The sequence below is a fragment of the Megalops cyprinoides genome, chromosome 25, assembly GCF_013368585.1.
Source record: "Megalops cyprinoides isolate fMegCyp1 chromosome 25, fMegCyp1.pri, whole genome shotgun sequence".
In the NCBI taxonomy this organism is placed as follows: domain Eukaryota; kingdom Metazoa; phylum Chordata; class Actinopteri; order Elopiformes; family Megalopidae; genus Megalops; species Megalops cyprinoides.
Window position 1 is genome coordinate 14,122,732 of NC_050607.1, and position 23,059 is coordinate 14,145,790.

A 23,059-nucleotide genomic window follows, 5' to 3' on the forward strand; every position below is an offset into this window, starting at 1 on the left:
GTGTAATAAATATATATAATATACTGTAATATACTGTGCAGTAGACATTCATACATTAACACCTCATATAATGGAAACAATGCTGCATGTGTGTCTATATGATACATATATATATATGTATATATATATATATATATATATATATATATATATATATATATATATATATATATATATAGTGAAGGGCAATCTTAATGCTTCAGCATACCAAGACATTTTGGACAATGCTATGCTTCCAACTTTGTGGCAACAGTTTGGGGAAGGCCCTTTTCTATTCCAACATGACTGTGCCCCAGTGCATAAAGCAAGGACTATAAAGACATGGTTTGATGAGTTTGGTGTGGAAGAACTTGACTGGCCCGCACAGAGCCCTGATCTCAACCCCATCCAGCACCTTAGGGATGAACTGGAACGGAGATTGTGAGCCAGGCCTTCTCATCCAACATCAGTGCCTGACCTCATAAATGCTCTACAGAATGAATGGGCACAAATTCCCACAGAAACACTCCAAAATCTTGTGGAAAGCCCTCCAAGAAGAGTGGAAGCTGTTATAGCTGCAAAAGGGGGACCGACCAACTCCATATTAAAGTATATGTATTTGAATACAATGTCATTACAGTCCCTGTTGGTGTAATGATCAGGCGTCCGAATACTTTTGTCCATAGTATATATATATATAAACACCTCTATTCATATTCTGACATGACAGAAGAAGTGTATGTATTGGATCTTTTCTCAACTATGTCATCCTATATAATCTTAATGGCATCGCCCAGAGCAAAGCCATATTGATCACGAATAATGAATTTAATGCATTGTATCATCATCATCAGATAAAGCAATGAAGGAGAGGAACAGTGTCTGAATCTCTCCAACTCCGAACGGCAGCACAACATCATCGGGTGCTCTTATTATCCCCTGAGGATCAGTCCGCTCTCCACCGGGTGTAAAACTAACAGCCCCCCCCCATCTCCATTTACAGCCACGTGTGAAAGCAGGACTTTATTCCTTTTGTGGCGGAGCCCCGGAATTCCTCCCCGGGGAGCCCAGCCCCCCGCCCTCCCTTCTTTGACCTTAGCCGCGCATGGGCGATAATCACTCCGCGCCTGGATATATATTGGAGTGGGGAGTCCATGAGGCTATTCATGGGGCTTCATCAGCATGCGGGCGGCACGCTCGCCGACTGCAGTGATTGAATGCGGACTCAAACGGCCGGGCTTTAATCTCCCCCTCATTCAGCGGAGCCGCGCTTTGGCTCAGCTGTATGATAAACACGCTCGCATCCCCCTCACATCCCCTCATGGCATGCCTCTCCTCTGCTACCCCCAGCACCCCCCCCCCCCCCAAAAAAAAATACATATATATCTCTATATGTGGATCTGAAGAGGAGGTTCAACTCCTGATCTGTGACCAGGTACCCAAACAGACCTGGGATCTACAGGAACTCTCTTAAGAAGACCCAGGACCTGTTTCCCTGCCCGGTAAAACAAATGCGGGATTTGCGTGGCGAAATCCGAACAAACATGGGATTCGGTGAGCTGACTCCAAACAAACGCGAGATTTGAAGAAAGAGGCTCAGCAAACCCGGCGAATCTGAAAGGCGGGGTTCTGAATCAACACGGTGTTTAAGCCGGGGGGACACGGCTCACAGCTGCGCGGTTTCGGAACAAACAAGGAGGGAAAGTGACAAACAACTTGCATGGAGATGAACACCAGGCTGAGCGATTGTCTGAAAGGGAAAAAAAAATCTTCAAGGACCCCAGATGTTTGTCGGCGTTTCAAAAAAAATTATAGCAATGGCATTTATCAGACGAACACTAATCCGCCCGAAACCCTTTGAACGATAAAACCGAGCTCCACTGAGCACCGGCGGTCGTGATGAACGATAGCGGTGACTTTGACCAGATTAATAAGGGTCTCCTGTTCCTGTCTGAGGGCTGCATGATGAGCATGAGACTAGACTGGGCTCCAGTTGGCTGACTGCTCACTTATGGGGAATGTCTGAGTAGCAGCACAGCTCCACAGCGGGTCCCTGTTAATGCTGCAGGTCAGTGACACCCCGGCCCTCCTACCTCCCCCCAGAAAATCCACTGCAATCCACTGTCACTGTGCTGTCAAAAGACAAGAATAATCCTTTAAACTGGTCTTTTCTCGGATGAATAATTATCCCAAATATACGCTGCGCTGACTACAGCAATCAGAGGGAACACTGGTAACAATATAATTTGAGAAATGAGCCCTGCTGAGGACTTTCAGCTGCTCCTTGGAGATCATGGTGCGCCACAGAGATGGTCTGTCAGGATCGATCCACACCCTCAGCCAAGCACTAGCCCCAACACGTATTGCTCTACGCAGCACACACCCAAACACATACTGCACTACAGAGCACAGACCAGAACACCTACTGCACTACAGAGCACAGACCAGAACACAAGACACTCTACAGAGCACTAATCCCAACACATAACTTTCTGTATTAAAATTGACATGACAATAAACAGGAATAAGTAGCGCAAGTGGAAGGTTACAGGGTTCTTCTATACAGCGTGAAACATCACAAATGTATAGTAATAAATACAAACAGAATGCAAACATTCACTTCACAATCACCTGAGGTCTTAATGCACTTCCTCAAATAAAGGCTTTGCGGTGTATTTTCTATCACGGAGCTGCTTGGGGGTGTTCTGGAACAGATTAAGGAGTGTGTGTGTGTGGGACACGATTACAAAGCTGTCTGGAAGGTAGCTAATCTATACCCCCGGGGCTTAACAAACTCAAGCACTCCAAGCATTCAGGGCCTGGCTGAATTCAATTAATCTTAAAATTCTATAAGCCATTTTTCCCAAAGCACTTTCATGTGCCAGCGATGGTTTCCTGGTGCAATTAATTAATCCAACATTTAGAAGGGCACCGAGGGTGGACCATCAGACAGTGCATTCTGGGAAATGTGTTTGGCTGGTGTGTTGCGGAGGCTGAGAGCACCTAAGGTGTTTTTACAAGAAAATAAACCCCCTGTGAAAGTATTTGGCCGGGCATTTACAAATGCATTTACATACGTATTTACATTTGTAAATCTGTCTCGCGAGGGCCGCTGTCTCCGTTGCTCTCCATGTGGCCAGCTAAATATTTTTACATAGGGATGGATTTCAAATACTCGCTGGCTTTTTCCATTTTAATTCAAGTCAATTTAAAGGTAAAATTAAATGTACACAGTAATTTCATGTTACGCTGCTAATGGTTATTTACAGAACAGCCACGGGTGTCCTTTAGAAGAAAATGCTCATGCATAATAGCTGAGTATATGCCATAACACATAATTAGGGCCGGGGGGTTGGGGGTGCAAAACAGCCTCCACAATTCATTAATTCTTAGAAATAAACCCATTCATTACAGGTCTCCTTACAACCCTCCAGCCACCCTACTTGGACATCTGACTGCACCATTAAACAATGAGTTAAACACTGGATGTTTGTATTTGCTGATTGTAAAGCTTTTAGGATAACCCTTACAAAAATAATAACATTGAGAATGTATTATAGAAAATATATTTTTTTAGCTCGATGTAAATGAATGCTTGTTGTAATTGTTATATTACAATATATTGCTGCTTTGCATTAATGTATTTTAAGTGTATAAACTGGGCTGTAATGTAAATATTATTGGGCTGAACAACACATTTCTCAGTATCTTGCAATATATTTCATATTCATAGGGGAAGAAAGTTAATCTGATCCTAAATATGTCTCTCCAGTGGACCTGTAATCTTCTCACTGGAGACCATTGATTATGTGCAATAGGCACTGGAGAATATATTTTACAAAATATATTTTTAGCTTGAGCAATATATTTCATTTCATTATAACTCAAAATATTTCAATTACCGCCATTTTGGTGTAATACATTTTTCATTTGCATTAACAAAAATGTATTTGCAATATATTCTTGGGTTTAACAACATATTTGTCAATATACAGTATGTTTCATTTATGTATGGGGCAATTTCACAGGTCAGGTGGGCTCACCATGATTTTACTCACCACACATTTCAACATTGTCACACATCTAACAAACTGCCCCGCACAAAAGACTGGAGCAGATAGCAAATGTGCCCATGTCAGGGCTAAAGATAGCAAACGTGTTTATATCAGTTCTACAGACAGCAAGCTTCTTTATCGCAACACTATGAAACATGTTTACGTCAATCATACAGATAGTAAACATGTTTGAGACAGTCATACAGATAGCAGGACAGATAGTCATGTGACAGCCCTATGTTTTGACCAAAGCGCTCCAGCAGTTAGATTGAAGGCCCTCCCGTGGGCTTGCATCCATAATCGTACAGGTATCGATCCCCAGTTCATTACTGCCACAAAATACAGTCCAAATAAATAAATGTGTTTTCATAACATCATGTTCCTTCTCTCTTGAGACACAGCATTCGCCGGGTGATCAATTTTGGTTTATGGATCAATGTGCATTAAATATGCATTTAAATCTCCTCTGCCACAGATAGTTTTATTATGTGTGCTTCTTTCTGTTTTGTTGTCCTGTCACATAAAAATGATGAAAAATAAAACGTTCACAAACGGGACAGTGAGAAACCAGAGAGGTTTGACTGAGTCAGAGTGCCCACCTCAGGCAGAGACAGTGGGCCCAGTTTGTGTCATTGATAATCAGTGCACACAAGGCTGATGTAAGCCCTGTATTAAGAATGAGCAGGAAGCCCTCGAGTCCCTGTAGCCCACGGTAACCAGAAGGAATCCCAGCAACATTCCACTCATTTCCTGTGCTCTCTGTTATTCATGACAATTAGGGACAGACTCCCCCAATCCCACCCCCCACCAGCTCTGCCCGCTCTCTCTGCACTCTGTCTCACTCCCCACAGTGACACATCCCCTGTCATCGCAACTTAAAGCACTTGCCCTCCCCCGCCATCCCATAATGTTCCCCCCCTCACATGATGGTGGTAATGGCAGCGCTCTCCCTGCATTTCCAAAATGTGGACTTTTTTACATTTCGATCCCATTGGTCAACATTGCCATTGCTATTCCCTTGGTGAGAGGGGGCTATCTGCCATTTTGCATGGTCAGTCACAAATTGCTGTCATGGGGTGAAGGGCTTGGTGGGACCAGCTGAAAGTTCAAATGAGCCCGGCCCATATAGGCACCCCCTTCAGAACCAGGCCTGCTCCAAGCTCACGGTCTGCTCACCATCGTTAACAGGCGGATCTTTGAAAGATTTTCCACACGACACAATACAACCGCAAGTCAACTTATGTCTTACTACTAGAATTATGATGGTATGTTTGATGGAAAAAAAAAAAAAACGTCAGTAAGTGTTTAAGAAAAGGATCCCCAGGGGAATGAGTTTGACACCCTCAGCGTGAGTCGCTTTCGGCCCGTGTTGCTATGGGCTGAAGTGCCTCGTCGCTCGGCGCTACAGAGACAAAAGCACTGTGGCCAAAGAGCCACTGAAATCCTCCCCTGACGCTCTGACACGAGGGTCTCTGCTGAAGCCTCCTTAGTTTATTACGTGACACAGAGAGACATGGATTTACACGACCTTTCGGCTCTCTTCCATTTTTTTTTCCCGTAAAAGCGGTATCACCATGGCAACTCACCAATATTATTTTTTTTCTCCATCTGAAGTAGCGGTGGTCCAGCTTGAAGGCTGAAACCCTTTCACTGCTTCTGACCAGCCACTGTAGTATGCATCGGTATCTCTCTCTGTCCACCTCATTGCTTTCATTGGAGAGCGTCTGCATCATTTAATCTCTGTGTAACAATATGGTTCACATTTTACTGAAGCCACTGTGGTCACAAGAGTTATCAAAGTGCCCTGCATTAGTGGTACAGTGTATGGAGGACGTTCCTTTGAATGTCCGGCTTTAACACAAACTCATTATGCGGTTTCCCCCAAGTGCACAGCACACCTTCATGGTTCTAACACTCTTTAACGAGGTGCTTACAATAATGAGCGTTAATTAAATAAACTGTCTTGTTATCTGGGACATTGTGAATGACACACTTTAGAGGTTCTCCTTCACCTTGCGTGTGTGCGTTGGGGGTTTAAAGGCAGATGAGTCTAAATTAAGTTGGATATGAATACACAGCGGAGGTGGAGAGTGTGCGTTTACAGGATGACCCTGCTGAGTCGAGACCTCACACGCTGGCGTGCGGTCATGTAGCCTTGAGCTAAATTGCTCTAACTGAACCCACCTGTGGGTGGTTTCGTCTCCTCTTTGTCTTACAGGTCCCCCACTAGTGAAAATCGGTACTTTAGCTTATGGTTCTCGGTTAAGGTGTGCCCTGCATCGCATTACAATCTTGAAAGAGATTTTCGGGTAGGACAGAGTCAGTAAATGTGAATTGGAACGTGACCCATAGGTAATGCTCTGCCGTTGCGTGACGCACCAGGCTTACACAAGTCAATACTGGTGTTTCCGCTTGAGACGTTAAAGCCAACTCGAAGGGGGGAGGGGGGATTGTGTGACGAGCTCAGATGAAGCTGGAGTAGTCTGCATTTAAAATTTAACTCTGGGACCACTGAATTCCTAAATTCTGCTCCCCGAAGTTGTGCGCCTTCATGAGCAAAGTAATGGAAACACACTGTAGTCAGTGGCCCTTTGAAACGTCCAATCAATCGCTTTCCCTGGGGTTCTGTTTCCTCATTGAACCCCACTTTGTGGCTTTGAAGCAGAAAACGCTTCCATTCCTGCATCGCAGAAGTCTATTTCCTTCATTTCATTGGGTGTGCTATAATCCCAGGTCTTGTGTAGTGCGCAAGGAATAATTTATTGTCTGCTCAGCGGAGCAAATTTGCAAGCCCGGCATATTTCATTTGCTGTATAAACGTTATTATAAAAATATGAAGGGCTTTGTGTGTGTGTGTGTGTGTGTGTGTGTGTGTGTGTCTGGAAAATTCTGTGACAGAAATATTTTATATTCTGATTCTCATCCCGTCTGTGATTTTGCAAGCATAATTCATAATTCTTTTAAATGACAAATGTCTGGGGATTGCCAGTGTGTGGATACAGAGACCAAGGGGGAATTAAAGTCAATGTCATGTCAGGAGCTGACTTAATGATAATGTAGTGGCTAATATGTGTGTTTGGCTTCACTTAACCTGAACTTATGTGTATGCAATCTATTGAGGGCACGGTGGGTGCACTGCGAGAGCTTCCTGTGTGACAGGAAGTGGCCAAGCAGAAAAGCGTCCAGGTGATTGACAAAGGGAACTGTGGGTAATTTACAGTTTCATCTCAATACCGTGAAATTTTGAAGTCTTTGCAATAATTGTGCTGTAAAAAATGCAGACATTAAAAGAATCACATTGACCGTTACCATTAATGTCAGACATTCTTTTTTTTGTTCTCACCATCTCTGCACAGTGAAGTGAAATTGCCAGTAATTGTGGGCAGTAATAAGTACTTACAAAATCACATGCAACCACAGAATAAAAGAGCAGATGCTGTATTGTGCTGGCCATCAGGTGAGTGCAGAAGGGTCTGCCCCCTAAATGTCCCCAACCTGTTCAGAATAATTGGTACTTAGTATTTATTCTGCATTTAGACATGTTTGTGGGGCTAATGTCATTCCTTTGAGGCTCCACATCAGAAACCCCACAAACAAATTTGTGTTTGATTGCTTGTCAGTCGCTGCATTTTGTATCTAAGAATTTTTTTTTTTCCTTAGGTGTCTAATGTGCCCCGTCTCCAGCAACAATGACTAATGAAATTGTGGCGGGCAGAGCTCTGAAGGACAGATTTGATTTTAACCCTTTAGAAGTGAAACAGAAACAATCCTTACACTTGGACAACATCACCTGCACAAACCTGACCCCTTTCTGAGGTACCTCCTCCACCCTCAACACATCACATCATTCATTTACTTGATGGGTGACCTCGTCAAATCAGCACTTACAAAACTCACATTTAACATATTACCTTATGTTCACTAGAGCTGTGTCCTGACCCCAGAGTCAAACCAGCAACCTACTTGTGAGGCATCAAGATTCAAACCAGGAACCTACTAGTGAAGAATCAAGATTCAAACCAGCAACATACTGGTGAAGAGTCCAATTCGCTTACCACTCCATTAGATTGCCAGCTCTGGTCACCTGACTGCCATTCTCACACCATTCTGGCTACAGCAGTATTTGATTTTAAAATTCCAGTTACACTCTCGGAAACATAGAAAACAGAATACTTGATATAATTAGATGGCACATGCTTTTCAGTCCCCGCAGTAATATGACTGTGGAATCAACTCTTGCTCCACTTTAAATTCGTTGAGGAAGCCAAGAATTGTTTTGAACATTCCATCACCAAAGAGAGATGTGCCGCTGTATTGGGCGAAAAAGAATCTCCGGCTCCAATAAAATCGACTCATTACCGCAAATAATGAAATTACGAAAAGTAAATGTGGAACTACGACCGGAGAGCGATGTTTCACATTGACTCTGTGGCGCCGAATGCCTGCCGCCTGATTGCGTCCAGTCCCGACGAAATTGTAACTAGCAACGCAATTTATTCAAGGATGAGGGAGTAAGAGGATATGACATTCACTGATATGAGATGTTCATTAAAGGCCATTTCTTTTAATTCCTCACCAAATTGAAAAGAGGAATAGCAATCACAGAGCGCGTGGCGTGGAGACGCCATTGAATGGATAGAGCCTTGTTTTCCTGCAGGATGTCACAGACACATAATGATCAGATTGAAATTGCTTTCACATCCACGCTGATGGCTAAGACAAAGGCCAGCGCTTTCCTGATTACAGACATTAATATCTCTGTTATACAAAGAGTAGATTACTCAACACAATCAACTGCGGCCCTGATAAGATGTTTATACGAGTTCCTCAGTTTACACTCGGAGATTCCAAGCCGGTGTGACGCTATATTTTATTAGATTGTTTCTTTGCAATGGGCAGATGAAGGTATCCACAGTGAATGCCAGACAGTATCTTCTTAAATTTGTTTGCATATCTATTCATACGTCCAGATATTTGCAGAGAGAGTTTGAGTGCCTTATTCAAGGGTACAGCTGCAGCATCCCACCAGGGATTCAAATTTGCAGTCGACTGGTTACAAGCAGTTTCTCATGTCAGATACTGTATCTTGACCTCCCAATGGCAATCATTTATCATGCCTCTCTCCCATACAAAGGACGCACTGCAATGTGCTGTAAGTTACCAAACACCTTATGCAAACAAAGAGATTTCAGTCAGTTCGGTGCAGAGAGGACAGCACCTGTGTCCACCACATGCCCTCAGCCAAGCTGAACAGATAAGCACCCCCCCCCCCCCCCCCCCCCCCAGGGCAGGAGTGTGGCATTGTGGGTAAATGAGAAGGGCTGACCCAAAGGTGAACTTATTCCCCTAGATACGAAGCCTAACCCAAGTTGCCTGAATAAATATGCAGCTGCATGAGTGGACAACATGTGAAAAAGCACTAACCGTTAACCAAACCCATGCAGTGACATCCTATTCTTTTCCATTAACACTCTGATGCATACCTAAAACTTTGTTTTCTCTCACCCTAGCCGTGTAGCCCCGTTCCTCTCCCTCTTTTAACATAGGTTTTCCTACTGCAGCACATCCTCTGAAGTTCTGATTTCCAGAGACATTTCTACTGTTGTTGGATGGACAGCTACACCTTAGCCTTAGTTCTGCTGTCAGTTCAATGCTTTATTCTGTCTATTCCTTTAGGATATTTTCTTCAAGTATAGCTCATCATGGGTCTTGTAGTCTTTTGGCTGTGTCTACTGCAGGCAAACTTTCTCCGTACTTGTTGATTATGCTTCAGATGCCGCACCTCGGAAATCAGGTGACGCGCTAGATATGTCACTCATTCGTTTTCGTTCTTTACGCGGCATCTGGCTCCACCAGTTACAGCGCCTTCGCCATCCTGCTGTGCCCACATTCCCGAGAATAAACACCATTTCAGGACCCTTTTCTATGCTACTGAAACAGTCCCTCACAAAAGCACATCGGTAACTAGAGCTTAGGGAGAGCGACAAAAAGGGGACGTTCGAGTACAGTGACGATTAACTGATCTGCGTCGGTGCGGTGAAGAGCATTAGCAGCGCGCGGCTATTATTTTACTATCACTTCAGCCAGGAGCACCTCTCAGGCGCGACATTTTCCAAAGCCGTGTATTACGCGACCGAGCGGCTCTGAAAAGCACCGCGGTAATGAATAAGCCCTCCATCAGCACAGTAAAGTCACACAAGTCACTGCTAAGTAATCACCCGTGCAACCGCAGTTCACCAGCACGCTGGCTGCAATTATGCTATCAGCGCGCCGCGCCGGCAAACAAACACTCCGTGGGATGGCACTTTTTGCGGTGATTTCGAACTTCTTTTCAGACGGCGGTTTTGAATCAATGCAAAGCGTTGAGTCACCGGCTTGCTCAGAGACAGAAGCAATTCCGTACTCCCTTGTCGACTGTACATGTGATTTCTAGGGTCAAATCATTATTTAATTACAATTTTATCTTCTGAACGGATACCACAATCCACAGTGACTTACAGTATGCATACGCATGAAATTTGCATGCATTGTATTTCGGTGTATGCATATGTGCCTGTACTTGACCCATGACCATGGGAGGCTGAGTCCAGGTCTTTAACCATTATTGGTTAAAGGAGGCAGACTGATACACACCTTGATGTCATCTCTCACACACAAATGCGCCCACACACATCCTTCCCAGTGGCTCTCCTTACGAGAACAGACCTGTGGAATGAACTGGCGGATTCAACCACCATGCAGACAGTACACGGGGGTAGGGGACATCCACCCCTTTTCCACTGTGGAGCTGGAACCACCCTGGCTTGTTTGGTTCATGTTCTTGGGATTTTTCCCACTTTCTTGTTTTACCTTCATCTCCCCGCCCTGAGTGACCTCGGTCTGCAATGTTACTGTGGTTGGCCTTCCTGGAAGTGAGCTGTGGGCAGTCAGAAAACTATTTGTCTGCATTACATCAAATATACACCTCACAAACTGCAAGGATTGTGGTGCATCCAATGTGAGGGGAATCTCATGCTACATGTCTCGACCTGCCCACAATAAGCAGACAAAGAGATTTCAATGAGTTCAGTGCAGAGAGGACAGCATCTGTGTCCACCACATGCCCTCAGCCCAGCTGTACAGATAAGCACCTCCCAGGGCAGCAGGGTGCATTGTGGGTAGAAAGCAGCGCTTCCCCCGGACAAGATGCCTGACCCAAGTTGCCTCAGTCAATATCCAGCCGCATGTATGGATAATATGTAAAAATGTAAGAAAGTGCTACCTAAAGCTGCAAAGTAATACAAACTATTGAATGACATCACACACCATTGCATTGTATTTCCACAGCTACATGTTTTGGCAATTGTGAAGCTAGAAGCTTAGTCAGAGGTATGTATTAAATCATGTATGGAGTCATTTTACATTCTGTGCCATACCTAGCGAACGTTCATAATCTTCATCAGCCCTGCATTCAGATTTTTGTATAGTCTGTCTCTTACCTCTGATGTATTTATTGTATGTACAATGTACTTTATGTATGTACTTTATGCACATGTACAATGTACAATGTACAATGTATATACAGCGTGACTAGAAATGTTTTCAAGGGCATAGTCCCACACAAATAGCTCAGAAAACACATCTGAATACATGCCTTTCACCTTTTCATCAAATGTATTTCCCGCCGGCGACATGAAGTGATTCAGCTCCATGAGAGAAACTAACATTAAATGTACACACAAATGATCAGCATTGTGTATATCCGCTTGATTTGGTTCTCAAAACAAAGATGTGATATACGGCTAAAATCTCTGTCAAATACATTCAGACAGACATGGCAAAGCAGACTGGTCACTTTGCGAGGGTGGAGGGCGGGGTGGCAGGTGGGGTTACCACCGGTTGACCCGCATTTTTACGCGGAGCATTGAGTGTGCGAATATGTAACGCCGCCACAGACCTTCCTTTGGTCTCTGCACCCACCACACCGCTGACACAACAGCGACCTTTAAAATGTCATCTCCCACTTATCCACGACGTCTATTTCCCACTCCTAACCACTGCAAAGACTGCCAAAACTAGGTGCATGACGAAAACAGCACTTTGAAGCACTAGCGGTTTTGTGGTCACTCATATGAGCTTGCATTTAGCCACCTCCCCCTTCATGAGTTTAAGTTAATTGTTGTAATAAGTTTATCGTTTCACGTCAGTGATGCATTGTTTTGTCAGCTGTAAATTAGTAAATAAAAATGTGTTTGTTCCTTTTAATTATCGATGCATACTCCTCTGGCCTCAGTGCACGAAGGATAATTTAAATGTATTTGACGTGTTATGCTGAAACAAATGAATGAAAGATATGGACGTAATTTAAAACTACTTTTAAGTTTACTAACATATAGAAATGCGCGTTCAATATTGCAATAAATATTTGACAATGGAATGGCCCGTGAAATAAACAGAACATGCACGTGTGATAGAGTGCTTGCGTTGCGCTCTGGTACAAACTGGAAATGTATTTAGCCGCGTTGGACTGTAGCCAGTGACAGGTCTGTCAACTGAAAATTTGGCAGATAAAAAAGAACAGTGTGACCCCGGCTTTGCCCCTCAACAAGACTCTACTGCCATCTATTGAACAGTACCATGATCAATCTTTTCAGCTGACACGGTTGTGTCTGAAAATGCTTAGTTTATGAAATGAATATGGATTATTTTAACAGTTATTATTTGTGAACTGAAAATGGGTGACATTACTGTGTCAAAGCACATTATATTTTCATGGGGAATAAAGCGTGTTACCTGTTGAGATTGATACACCTATTATCAGACAACAGGCTGCTTCTTGGGGTGGGTATTCAATATCATTATTTTTCGGGAACAGAATCGATATAGGAATCTCCAAGTATATCGGCCACGCGTCTGTAAAGGTTATGCGCTCTTGCGCAAAAAAGCTATTAGTTCATGCAATAAAATATAAGCTACAGGGGAGTTTATAATAAAAATGTAACTGCCAGGGAAAATACTGTACAGAACGCTCACAAAACTCGATCGCGGCTTTGCATAGGCATAAATTAATTAAGGGAATAATTACCTTCTTCCCGAAAGCGTGAGTGGACCCACACAACGACCAAACAGCAGATTGCAGCTCCTGCTAAAGCCCACGCGACTCGGAGGACCTGCATCGTGGCAAGAAACTCAAACGCGCGTGGAACGAAGCCAGCGGAACAACGAGAAATCCATTATGTTCCTGTACACCAACGTCTTAATAAAAACTTAATGCGAAACACAAAATCCACTTCCTTCGCGAGTGCCTCATTAAAAAAAATGCAATTAAAATCGACTCAATCCGCGAATGGCAACTGTCCTGTCCATTTCAGTCGACTGAAAGGCTTTTCATAACTTAGGGACTAAAAACATAAAGAGAAAACAAATTCTTGCGATTGTACCTCTGAGGTCACAGACATCTCTCACATCATTCACTGTGACTGAATCTCTCGCGGCCACTTCAGCGCTTGGCCGCGCAGGCACCGCAGCACCTAGCTCGCTCTTAATTCCTTGCGCTGCACACGCAGTGACTCGGCGCGCCGATCAAGACTTTCTCCGATCCATGCTGTATTATGTATAGCAGTGGACGACTGCACCACTACCTCGCGTCCCTTTGCGGAAAAAATGTAATTAATTTAGTTTTCCCGTTTTCCACGTAAGGGGATCTCGTCAAATACGCATTGCCTTTTTTGCGGGATCCATCTTCAATACAATTCACCGCGCAACGTCTTGGAAAGATAATTGCAATCCACTCCCCTTGTACTTAAGGAAATCCTCAAAAACCCGTCCCTGTAGATATCTGATAAGTCAAAATGAAAGGACGTAAAAAAAGGTTTGCCCTTTTCGTTGCTAGATCCCGGGTCCAGTCCCTGTAGGCAATCGCTTTTAAAAACTGAGATAAGTTGCCGTTAATGGCCAGTCTGTATCAGCGCCGCCACCCCTGATCCAGCTCCTCAAGGCTTGCCCCTGTTAAAAAACCGCAGATAGAGGCGCGACTTTCACTCTGTTCTCTCGGTGACGTCACATCTCTTAAAACGTGTCTCTCCGACCGGTCGAGACGTTTTGGGAGGGGGCGGGGGGATATTAATTGTTTTCTGCAATTACCTGAAATGGACACCAGGTACAGGAAGGCAACCTCATGCTTTCTCGAGATTCTGTTACAGAGATTATGTTTATATATTTTTTCCAAAAAGAACACTGCCATGTTCGACTTCACGCAACAATATTTTTATAGCTATAGCCTACACTGCGTTTTCTCCGGCATCGATGTTCCTTTTAAAATTTCAATATGTTGTAACGTGTACTTCAATTAAAGTAATCGTGCATAATTTACTCTCAAGGCGATGAACACACAACCTGTCACAAGCCTTGATTCTTGTGACCAAACACAACGTTCATTGGCTATAGTGCCGATCTGTATCAGCCAGTTTTTTTTCTCAAAGCATTTAACTCAGGGGAATGAAGCTCTCGGGGGCATGCCTGCCTTCCAACACATAACTAACTCTCTAGCGCCTCGCATGGACATTTACTCATACAAATTAAGAAAATAATACCAACTTTTTAGGCAGACAGCACAATAAAAAGTAATAACAAACAGAATGTGTGAGTCATGACCAATTCCAACCGCTTTATATCTGTCTTAAAGGCATACACTTTCACTAAAATGATCTGCCAAGAACTGGTCTCATGGTCAAAGGTAACTTGTTAGTTGGTTAGACTAATTTAAAATGTCTACTACGCTCGAAATACTTGACAGTTCATGCAACCTACTAATGCAAGAAATGCAAGACAATCCCTTGTGTTTTCCACACTGGCCTCGTGGCTGCATGAGTGTTACGCCCTATCATCATTTTAACCAAGTGATTAAGGGGCTAACGACTGTTGCGCATACAATCTGTGGCTAGTTTACGCATGAGCTCCGTAAGTAAGCACTTGGGAAGTGTTAACGTGTTTCTTGTCGTTGTCCGTTTGTATTTGAGGATGAAGACACCTGAAGCCAGCTACAGTTTCGCAGTAAAAGCTGTTTTAACGTGCTGAAATCAAATAGAAGTAAGCATAAACTTAAGTGCGTACTGGAAAAGTTTGGGAAAGGTCCAAAGGGTTGTGGCTGCTCATTTCAGAGAAACACAAATTAAGTTACTGACGTACTGAATAATGATGTATGTAGGCTACTTTGTTCGGTTACTTTGTATCAGTTTATTGTATTGTCATTACTGCGAATTTTAGGCTTTACGGGACTGTTCTTAGAATGTGGGCCAAGCGTCAAAACCTGGGCCGTTTGCATTTCAAAAATCAACCAGCTAACGTTAGAAACCTTGTGCTCGATTGAGGGAAAGGTACTTTCAAAATGTTTCCCACAGTACAAGAATTAGCGGTTTGCCTTTATTGGGTGCGTGTATCCAACATTACCCTTGTGTTCAATTCGTGCGCAACGTGCATAGAGACAGAAGTTTGGAAACCTGGTATGACCTCGTCTAGCCTACATTTATCATAATCTTGCATTTCAAAGCCACTTCAAAATGGGTTTTCATTTCTTTTAAGTAACATAATGCGTTTGTGAATTATTCATTTGAAACAACGGATATGTGCATAGTGGGGGTTCATTAGATCGCTTGAATATCTTATTTAATGTCACCACGTGCGTTCTTACATTTAGAACATCTGAAATGTGCTCTAGAGCCTGACATCAACAGAATTAGATCTCCTTGATGTTCAATTATTTTACTTTAAACAGATGCCTGTGTAATTTGTGAAAAATGAGTTGAAAATTGGATTCTAATGTATTTGTAGCTGCCATCAGAGTCAGTTATACTGTTTAAGTTCATTTCATAATTTTGAGTTAAAAAATAAGAATTATTTACGTTAATAAAGGAATATATTTTTGTTAATTCATATAGATGTAATTAAAAGGTACACAGACACACACAGAAATAAATGTTTAAACGGGAATCTGCATAGTGTTTACATAGCGGAACTAATGTTCTATTGTCGCAGTAGCGTCGGGTTGTTTTGTTTTTCACACACATTTTCACCTGACCATGCTTGAGAGGCAGAGTATCGTTCCGTGTGGATAGTCCGGTGCAAGAGAGGACGTTGAAGTCACGTTACTTTATTGTTAATGTAAATGAAGACTGGAGTCAAGTTTCCTTTTACCTCCCTGTAGTTAATGCGGCCAATGAGGTATGTACATTTATTTATAATATATTCGGTGAAAGTGCTGTGTAACGCCAAGCTAATTTTATGTTTATGTTTGTTTATTTTATTTATTCAGTTCTTACGACATTTTCCACGGCGTGTTGATAATATGGAGGTGGAAAATAAAGGCCTGTAACCAGAGGAACGCCTTGTGTCGATGATTAACTGAACGGGAGCGACAGTATTAACATCTCCGATCCTTAATTCATCTGACGTTCTCTTTTACAATGTTTCTACTTTACATTGTGCTAACAAGGTCACAGATGTTTTCTGATGGAGGAGTTCTGCAGTATTTGAGGAAAGGTTGGGTTAATGTTCTAGTACAGCTAAACACGAAATGCTGTGTATCAAAATGATACGAATTCTGTAAATTTATCTGGTGACAGTATATTGGAGTGATTGATTTTGGACAGTAGCCAACTTGATTCAGACAGCATTTGTCCTTTGACTAGCAAATACAATCGGTACTTTTTCAATGCAAACATAATGTTTGCCATTAAAACTATGCAAACTGTGTTCAGGAAGAACAAATGTAGAACCTGCATTTAATTATGAATCAGTTATGGACTGATCCTGATTGAATCCAGGCTTAAGCCTCTGTATTTTAGGTTGGATGCAGTCATCAGTTAGAATTCGATTCACCTGTTAACCTTGATGCCAGTCAGGTGCAGAAACAGCCTCCCAGAACTGAAGCTGCCCACCAAAGAAGGTAAGAAGATTATGAAAAAATGTTTGATACCTGCACTGAGGACTCTTTATTCTGTAGAAATCCAGAAAACATTGGTCAGTTTGGTAAATGTAAAGGTGTTTAGATGTAATTAATACTTTAGGGAAAGGCTGTCAGCGCAAATTAGATGCAAACAATTGAGGTCATGTACCCCTTCTGCTGGCTGAGGTAATTTTGTATATTAATTACCTGGGAGTTTGTTTGTGTCTGAACTCTGACCCCTCCCTGGGATAAATGCAGCACAGTAGCAGTTGTAAAACAGATTACGATCTAAGGAGAGAAAAAAAAAACGTGATGGCACTTCAAGCTTTGGCAGTGCCGCGAACTCCATGGTAAATGCATTGGTGTGCTGCAGACCCGGTGACTGGGCATTGGCGCTGATTGTTTAAGTCTGAGTCCCCTCTGAAAGCCCTCTTTCCCCTTGTGGCAGTGTTTCCCACAATGGCACTACTCTTCAAGTATGGCACTAATGATTCAGTTTCTGCGTGGCTAATTGCGTAACCCCTCTAAAAGCACTTCTTTTAAGACTCTCTGGATAAGAGTCTACCAGATGAATAAATATGTGTTAATATCCATAGATAAGAGCTGTAGTATGAAGCACTGTCACACTGTTCTACAATGTTACATTGTGCCCTAAGTGAGACTGCAAAGGGGATCTTCTCCCACTCCTGTAAAAGCCCCAGCTTTAATGCTCACTGGAGTTTTAGAAACTGAAATGACTGAATTTACTTGGATGTGAGAAGATTCCAGAACATGTCTTTATTTTTTACTCCACCAAAATTGTCCCCAGTCTCTTCTCCCTCTCGCCTCCCGTAATGTCCCCTCCCTCAGATATTACTCCGTGTTCTTTCGCCTCATACGGGATGTGAGTTTTCACCACTTATTTTGACTCGTCTTTGGCCTTCTCAGTCCCCTACTGCTGTCAGGCTGTAATCCACCATCTTTATCCCCTGCGCTGAAAGAAGTTTTATGCGCCTTGTGATCATGTTACCTGTCCTTCACCCAGAAAGATGACACCTTCCTGATATTCTCCGTTATCCACTAAAGGAATTCGTACATAAAGAGTCTACAAAAAAGACAGCAGTGAGAGTAAGTGTTTACAAACCCATTGGATACAGTGTGACATCACAGCCCTCAGTCAAAATAATGCAATGCATATGCATGACAATGCATAAAGATAACATGTATAAAAAGATGACACTGAAGGAGTAGCCCTTCACCTCACCCCCAACAGGTTAAATGTTTGTTAATTGTTTAATTGGTTAAATTGAGGATCCTCATTGTATATATTCCATCTTGTAAAATAAGTGCTTCAAATCAATCAATTACAACTGAAACAGGTTACAAGTTTGTCTTTAATGATTGTATAATTGTGGTGTTAATTGTTATGTCTTTGTCTTTGAGACCCAGTTAATTGGTCTCAGGTGTGTGGCCAGAGGGAGGGGAGATTGCTGCAAGCCATTTTGCTGTGCTGGAGGTTTTAGACTGGTTCTCCTGTGTTTGAGTTTTTTTTAAATAAATTATTGTGTTTTTTGTAAAGTTTTACTCCTTCTGCTAATTTATGTGCAGAGCATCAGCCAGCTCTGTTACAGACACCTATCTAGTTTTATGGTGGTTAATATAAGAAGGTTTATGATTGCCACAACATGATCATGTCATATTTTGTAAATGACAAGCTTAACAGGTTTTTGGTTGTCGCTTTGGAGTAGGTGAACTTTAAGTTAAATTAATCAAAAATGCCAGCCAAAGACATTATGTTCTACTGATTCTGATCTGCACCTCCGCTGCTCTTCTGATCTTTCAGCCTTCTGGATGGCTCACCCAATAGTCTGATAGCTCCGTATTTAAGTATTATTTAATCCACATAGTTTTGTGATTGGTGGATTTGTACAGATGTCATGCAGCTCCAACCTTGTAGAACATATTCTGTCTTCACGAGGAGATTTTCTGTAGTCCTGTTAACCTGCCAAGTTTCACATATTTGTGTTTTAAAAAAGTTTTTATTGACATTTACAAAAAAGTAAAGAAAATAAGTAATACTTTAGAATAAAAATAAAGGTAGTGCTAAAATGTATATGCAGTTTTTGTCTGCTCTGAAATATTAATCTGTTAAAGAACTTCAAGGAGACCAGTGCATTTGCTATGTAATGTACTTTGGGGTTAAGGTGTTATTCCTCTACAGAATTTCATCTGTTTTCACAGGTTTTTAAAAAAAAAAAAAAAAAACCTAGAACGACTGAGATTTCTCTAAAGTAATTATAAACATACCAAGTAAATTCCGAGGAGTATGATCTGATTCGGTCTCATGAAATTAAAGATCCCTTCCTTATATCTATGATACGTTGTTTCTATGGAAACCTTACATAGCAGCACAGTATTTCTACCCAATAACAAAAAATGACTTTATATTGGACAAACCTCACTATATTGACTTATATTTTCAGTAGGGGTTGCACTAGAGCCTTCTGTTATTCATGCAGTCTGTGCAAGACTGGACACATAATTCTTATGTTGTTAGAAAGGAACTAACTTGGGTTGAGTTTGGGTTGAGGCTTAACAGTTGAGTAACAGCAACATAATTTTACACTTAATTCACTTTTTAGTATGTAGTAGATAGCATTTTAACACATTTTAATTATTATATAATTATAGACGTTATGAAAAGGATCAGAGTACAAAAGGCCTAGAACTGTCATCCCATTTGTAACCAGATAAAGTCCCTGCTCTGTTTTTGGTACTCTTCAATTACCGTTGAAAAGGTGTTTTTGAAATTATCCCCTGGAATTACAACCAGATTGACCCTCATGATATTCTTGTTACTTTTTTAACAGTTACAAATATTTGTTATTATTCATTTTTATAATGTGTAGACTAAAATGCATGTATGTATACAGTATCTGACATTGTCTGTAGAAATTATCTGAAAGTCTAACGTCAGTGCAGCCAGATTAAAATTTAACTGTTTGCATTTGGAAGATTTAATTGTGAATACTCTTCTGTAAACAATACTACTGGGGGGAAAAACTTCTGATCGATTATATGCATTTTCAAGATGGTTATTGTTTATCTCCGAGAAAGTTTGTTTTTTGGGCATGTAGGCAGCCGAGTCTTCTTTCTCTTTGTGAAAAGTCAATAATACCCGGGTGACCGCACTGGAAAGCATAACCGTGGCAGCATATCATTTCAAACCATTATGTGTGGCTACAGAGCTGAATCCATTATCACTTAAAATCCAGCTTTGAAGAATAAACCTTGCGCCCCTGCCACGGAGAATCCAAAGAGTGAGAGAGCCCTTGCTGAATGCTATAATCTTCTTACCGGCTTATTTGCGAATTCCCTTTCTTTTAAACTTGCAAGGAGGAAAATATTTAGGGAAGCTCTGAAATAAAGTTGAACACTGGAAAACAGGAGCCAAGGAAACATTGGTTAGGGATGGGGATCAAGCTGTTGTCTTTATTCCTCGTTTCAGGTAAATCCGTAGGTAATTACATTAGTCAAGTCCCTGAACGCTCAGCGTCTAGATATGATTATTTGATCTCCGAATGTGGCTGCTTTTTATATCGAGCCTGCTTCATTCTGTTTAATTATCTTCTTGGTTTTCGTATTTATTTTTAAGAAATTATACCAAGAAGTTTCTGCCACGAAAGCTGATATTTTTCCCAGCTTTCTGACGACCAGCTGGTTCATTACATTTATTTATTTGCCAAACAGACTGGATATATCAGCCTTAAATTAGAATGGGAATACTTTTAATTAAATGCTGATGCGATTCCAAAAAAGAGGCCTGTCTTTGGTTAGTGTATCTGTTCTTTGCTTTCATTCGGAACCGACACTCTCCAGGGCTGATCCTCACCTAATTAAATGAATATACTTCCTTCTGGACATGCTCAGATTTGGAAAACACACAGCTTCAGCTGCACTCCAGTTTGAATTTTTCTAAATGAATGGGTTATCTAAATTCACTTCTGGTAAAGGCCATAGGTTTCATTTTTTATATTCCTTTGGGATAATCAAAAAGCTAATTGTGGAGTCTTGTTTGGAAGAAAATCGCAGAACCAGAAAAAGACAAGCTATCTAATGTACCAACAGTCTGGCCTATTTTACGATGATGACAAAGAGTTCTCAAATCCCAATGACCTTATATAGATAAGATCAAGGGTGAGTTACCAATATGAGAAGTAATATCAAATTTTACATTATCACCATCAAAACCATTGCTAATTTAAACAGGCCTGTTATTTCAAGTAAATACTCTGGCCAGGCTGAATAATCATAGCATTAACGCCAGTGTCCTGGTCAAGTTCAGAGGTTAATTAAAAAAAAAATTAAAATAACTGTCCAGTTTAATTACCAGATTTGCTTTGAGACAGCAGATCTTGTTTTAGGGCAGTGGATGTTTCATGGTGAGCTGATTGCTTGTCTGTTGACAATGAATGAGGTGCTGTTTCTTCTTTGTCCATGTGGTTCTTAGGGCAGCAGACCAGTCACTGCCTAAGGAAAAACATGGTGCAAGGAACCATCTTAGGCCCACCCTGCTGGGTCCCACCTGAGCAACGCCCACAGCCATACCCAACAAGGCTAATCCCACACCCAGAGCCATGGCAGAGACCACACCACAGTCACCACTGGGCCACACCAGAATGCCCTGGCTGAGCAGGTACAAAAATCACTGATGGCAATGGCTGAGCGTGGGTGATGCTGACCTGTGACTGCAGTGTTAGCGTGACTAGAAACAGCCCCTTCTAGGAAGGATTTGGTCTATATGTCGGCACCAGTCTCTTGTGGATGTCTGATACAGCTCTCCGCAAATCAGGGCATGAGACATGTTTTTCTTCAAAGTTTGAATCTAGCCTCTTTGCAGCTTTAAAAAGTAATGAAAAGGATTTTCCAATAGCTGTCCAAAGTAACCTAACAAAAAAGGAAGAAAAAAATTACAATGTTAAAGATTGCCTTCAAGATCAAACCACATCTGAGGCAGATTTAGAAAAGATTGGAATTGGAGGATGTCTATTATAATCTCTCAAAAGCCGCCTCTGCCGCCTCCACTGCTGCCTCCACAGAGTAAATAGTGGCGGGGGGGGGGGGGGGGGGGGGCGAGATGAAAGGGAGGTGCAACGGCCCTTCAATTGAGATGGAAACAAAAACGCCAGTATGCAGATCAGCAGGGGGAAGAGAGGGCCACTGGGAGAGAGGAGACCAACGGGGGCATCTTAAGAGGACTTTCTGTTGCCTGCTTCCTGTTTTGACAGACGTGTCAGTGTCTTGTGACCGAACATGCTGAAACGGCTAACTCTTAGCAGCGTGCTGAAACAAAAGAGCACTTTATTACCATCTCAATCCCATCAATAATCCATGGCAACACAGAAGATGTTCATAGACTAAAAAATTGATTGGAGCATTATATATTTTTTTCCTTGACTGGCACTTGACTGTGTCCCAGTGGTTTGTTCAGTATGAACTGCAGCATCATATTGCATGAATTTTTTGTAATTCAGCCGATGGAAAAGTACAACCATTTTCCTAAATTATTTATCCTATGGATCTTCCTAGGCGGTCGATCAAAATTATTAGCACTGGTCCTAATTAGCAAAGAGATGGTACTATAAATAGCAAGTCTGAACCAAAGCATCATCAGAACAAATTCATCTGTTAAAGTTTTCCTGTATCTGGGGCAGATAAGAAGTCCATTTAATACCCACAAATAAGCTTGTATAAGTTTGGCTTGTAAAGGGTAACTCATCGGGTCCTTATGCACAGAGAAACACAATTCTTAAAAGCACTCACGCATCTCCAGCATTGTGTTAATTGGAAGAAAAGATAGTTGAAGAAGAGATCAGCACAGCATATTGCTGCCTCTTACTACATTTAACAAGGGCTCCCCATTCCAGTGCTTTTATTAATTTTTTTGGCATTGAGAGCTCTGATGAGTATTAACTGTTTTCACTCATGCATTTTTTTATTTTGTATTCACTAGATAATGTTCTAGCCCAAAACTAGATAAAAACCTCTCGTGTAATTAGTCTCGAGGTTAAAGTACAGTGAGTGAATGATGTTTTCCAAAGGTACTGGAGTTAAAGTGTTCTTT

The 23,059-nt window shown here is 41.9% G+C and overlaps 1 protein-coding gene across 3 annotated transcripts in view; it reads right to left on the reverse strand.

Annotated features, from left to right (window-relative positions):
- Nucleotides 1–23,059, reverse strand: part of tafa5a (TAFA chemokine like family member 5a) — a 76,129-nt gene that overhangs the window by 29,743 nt on the left and 23,327 nt on the right. Inside the window, exon 1 of one of the 3 annotated variants that reach the window (XR_005004635.1) lies at nt 13,099–13,189. The exons of the other annotated variants lie outside the window; for them this stretch is intronic. The gene's annotated coding sequence lies outside the window, so the exon portion shown is untranslated. Of the gene's footprint in view, nt 1–13,098; nt 13,190–23,059 lie in introns of those variants that run through there. 3 annotated transcript variants of the gene reach the window in all.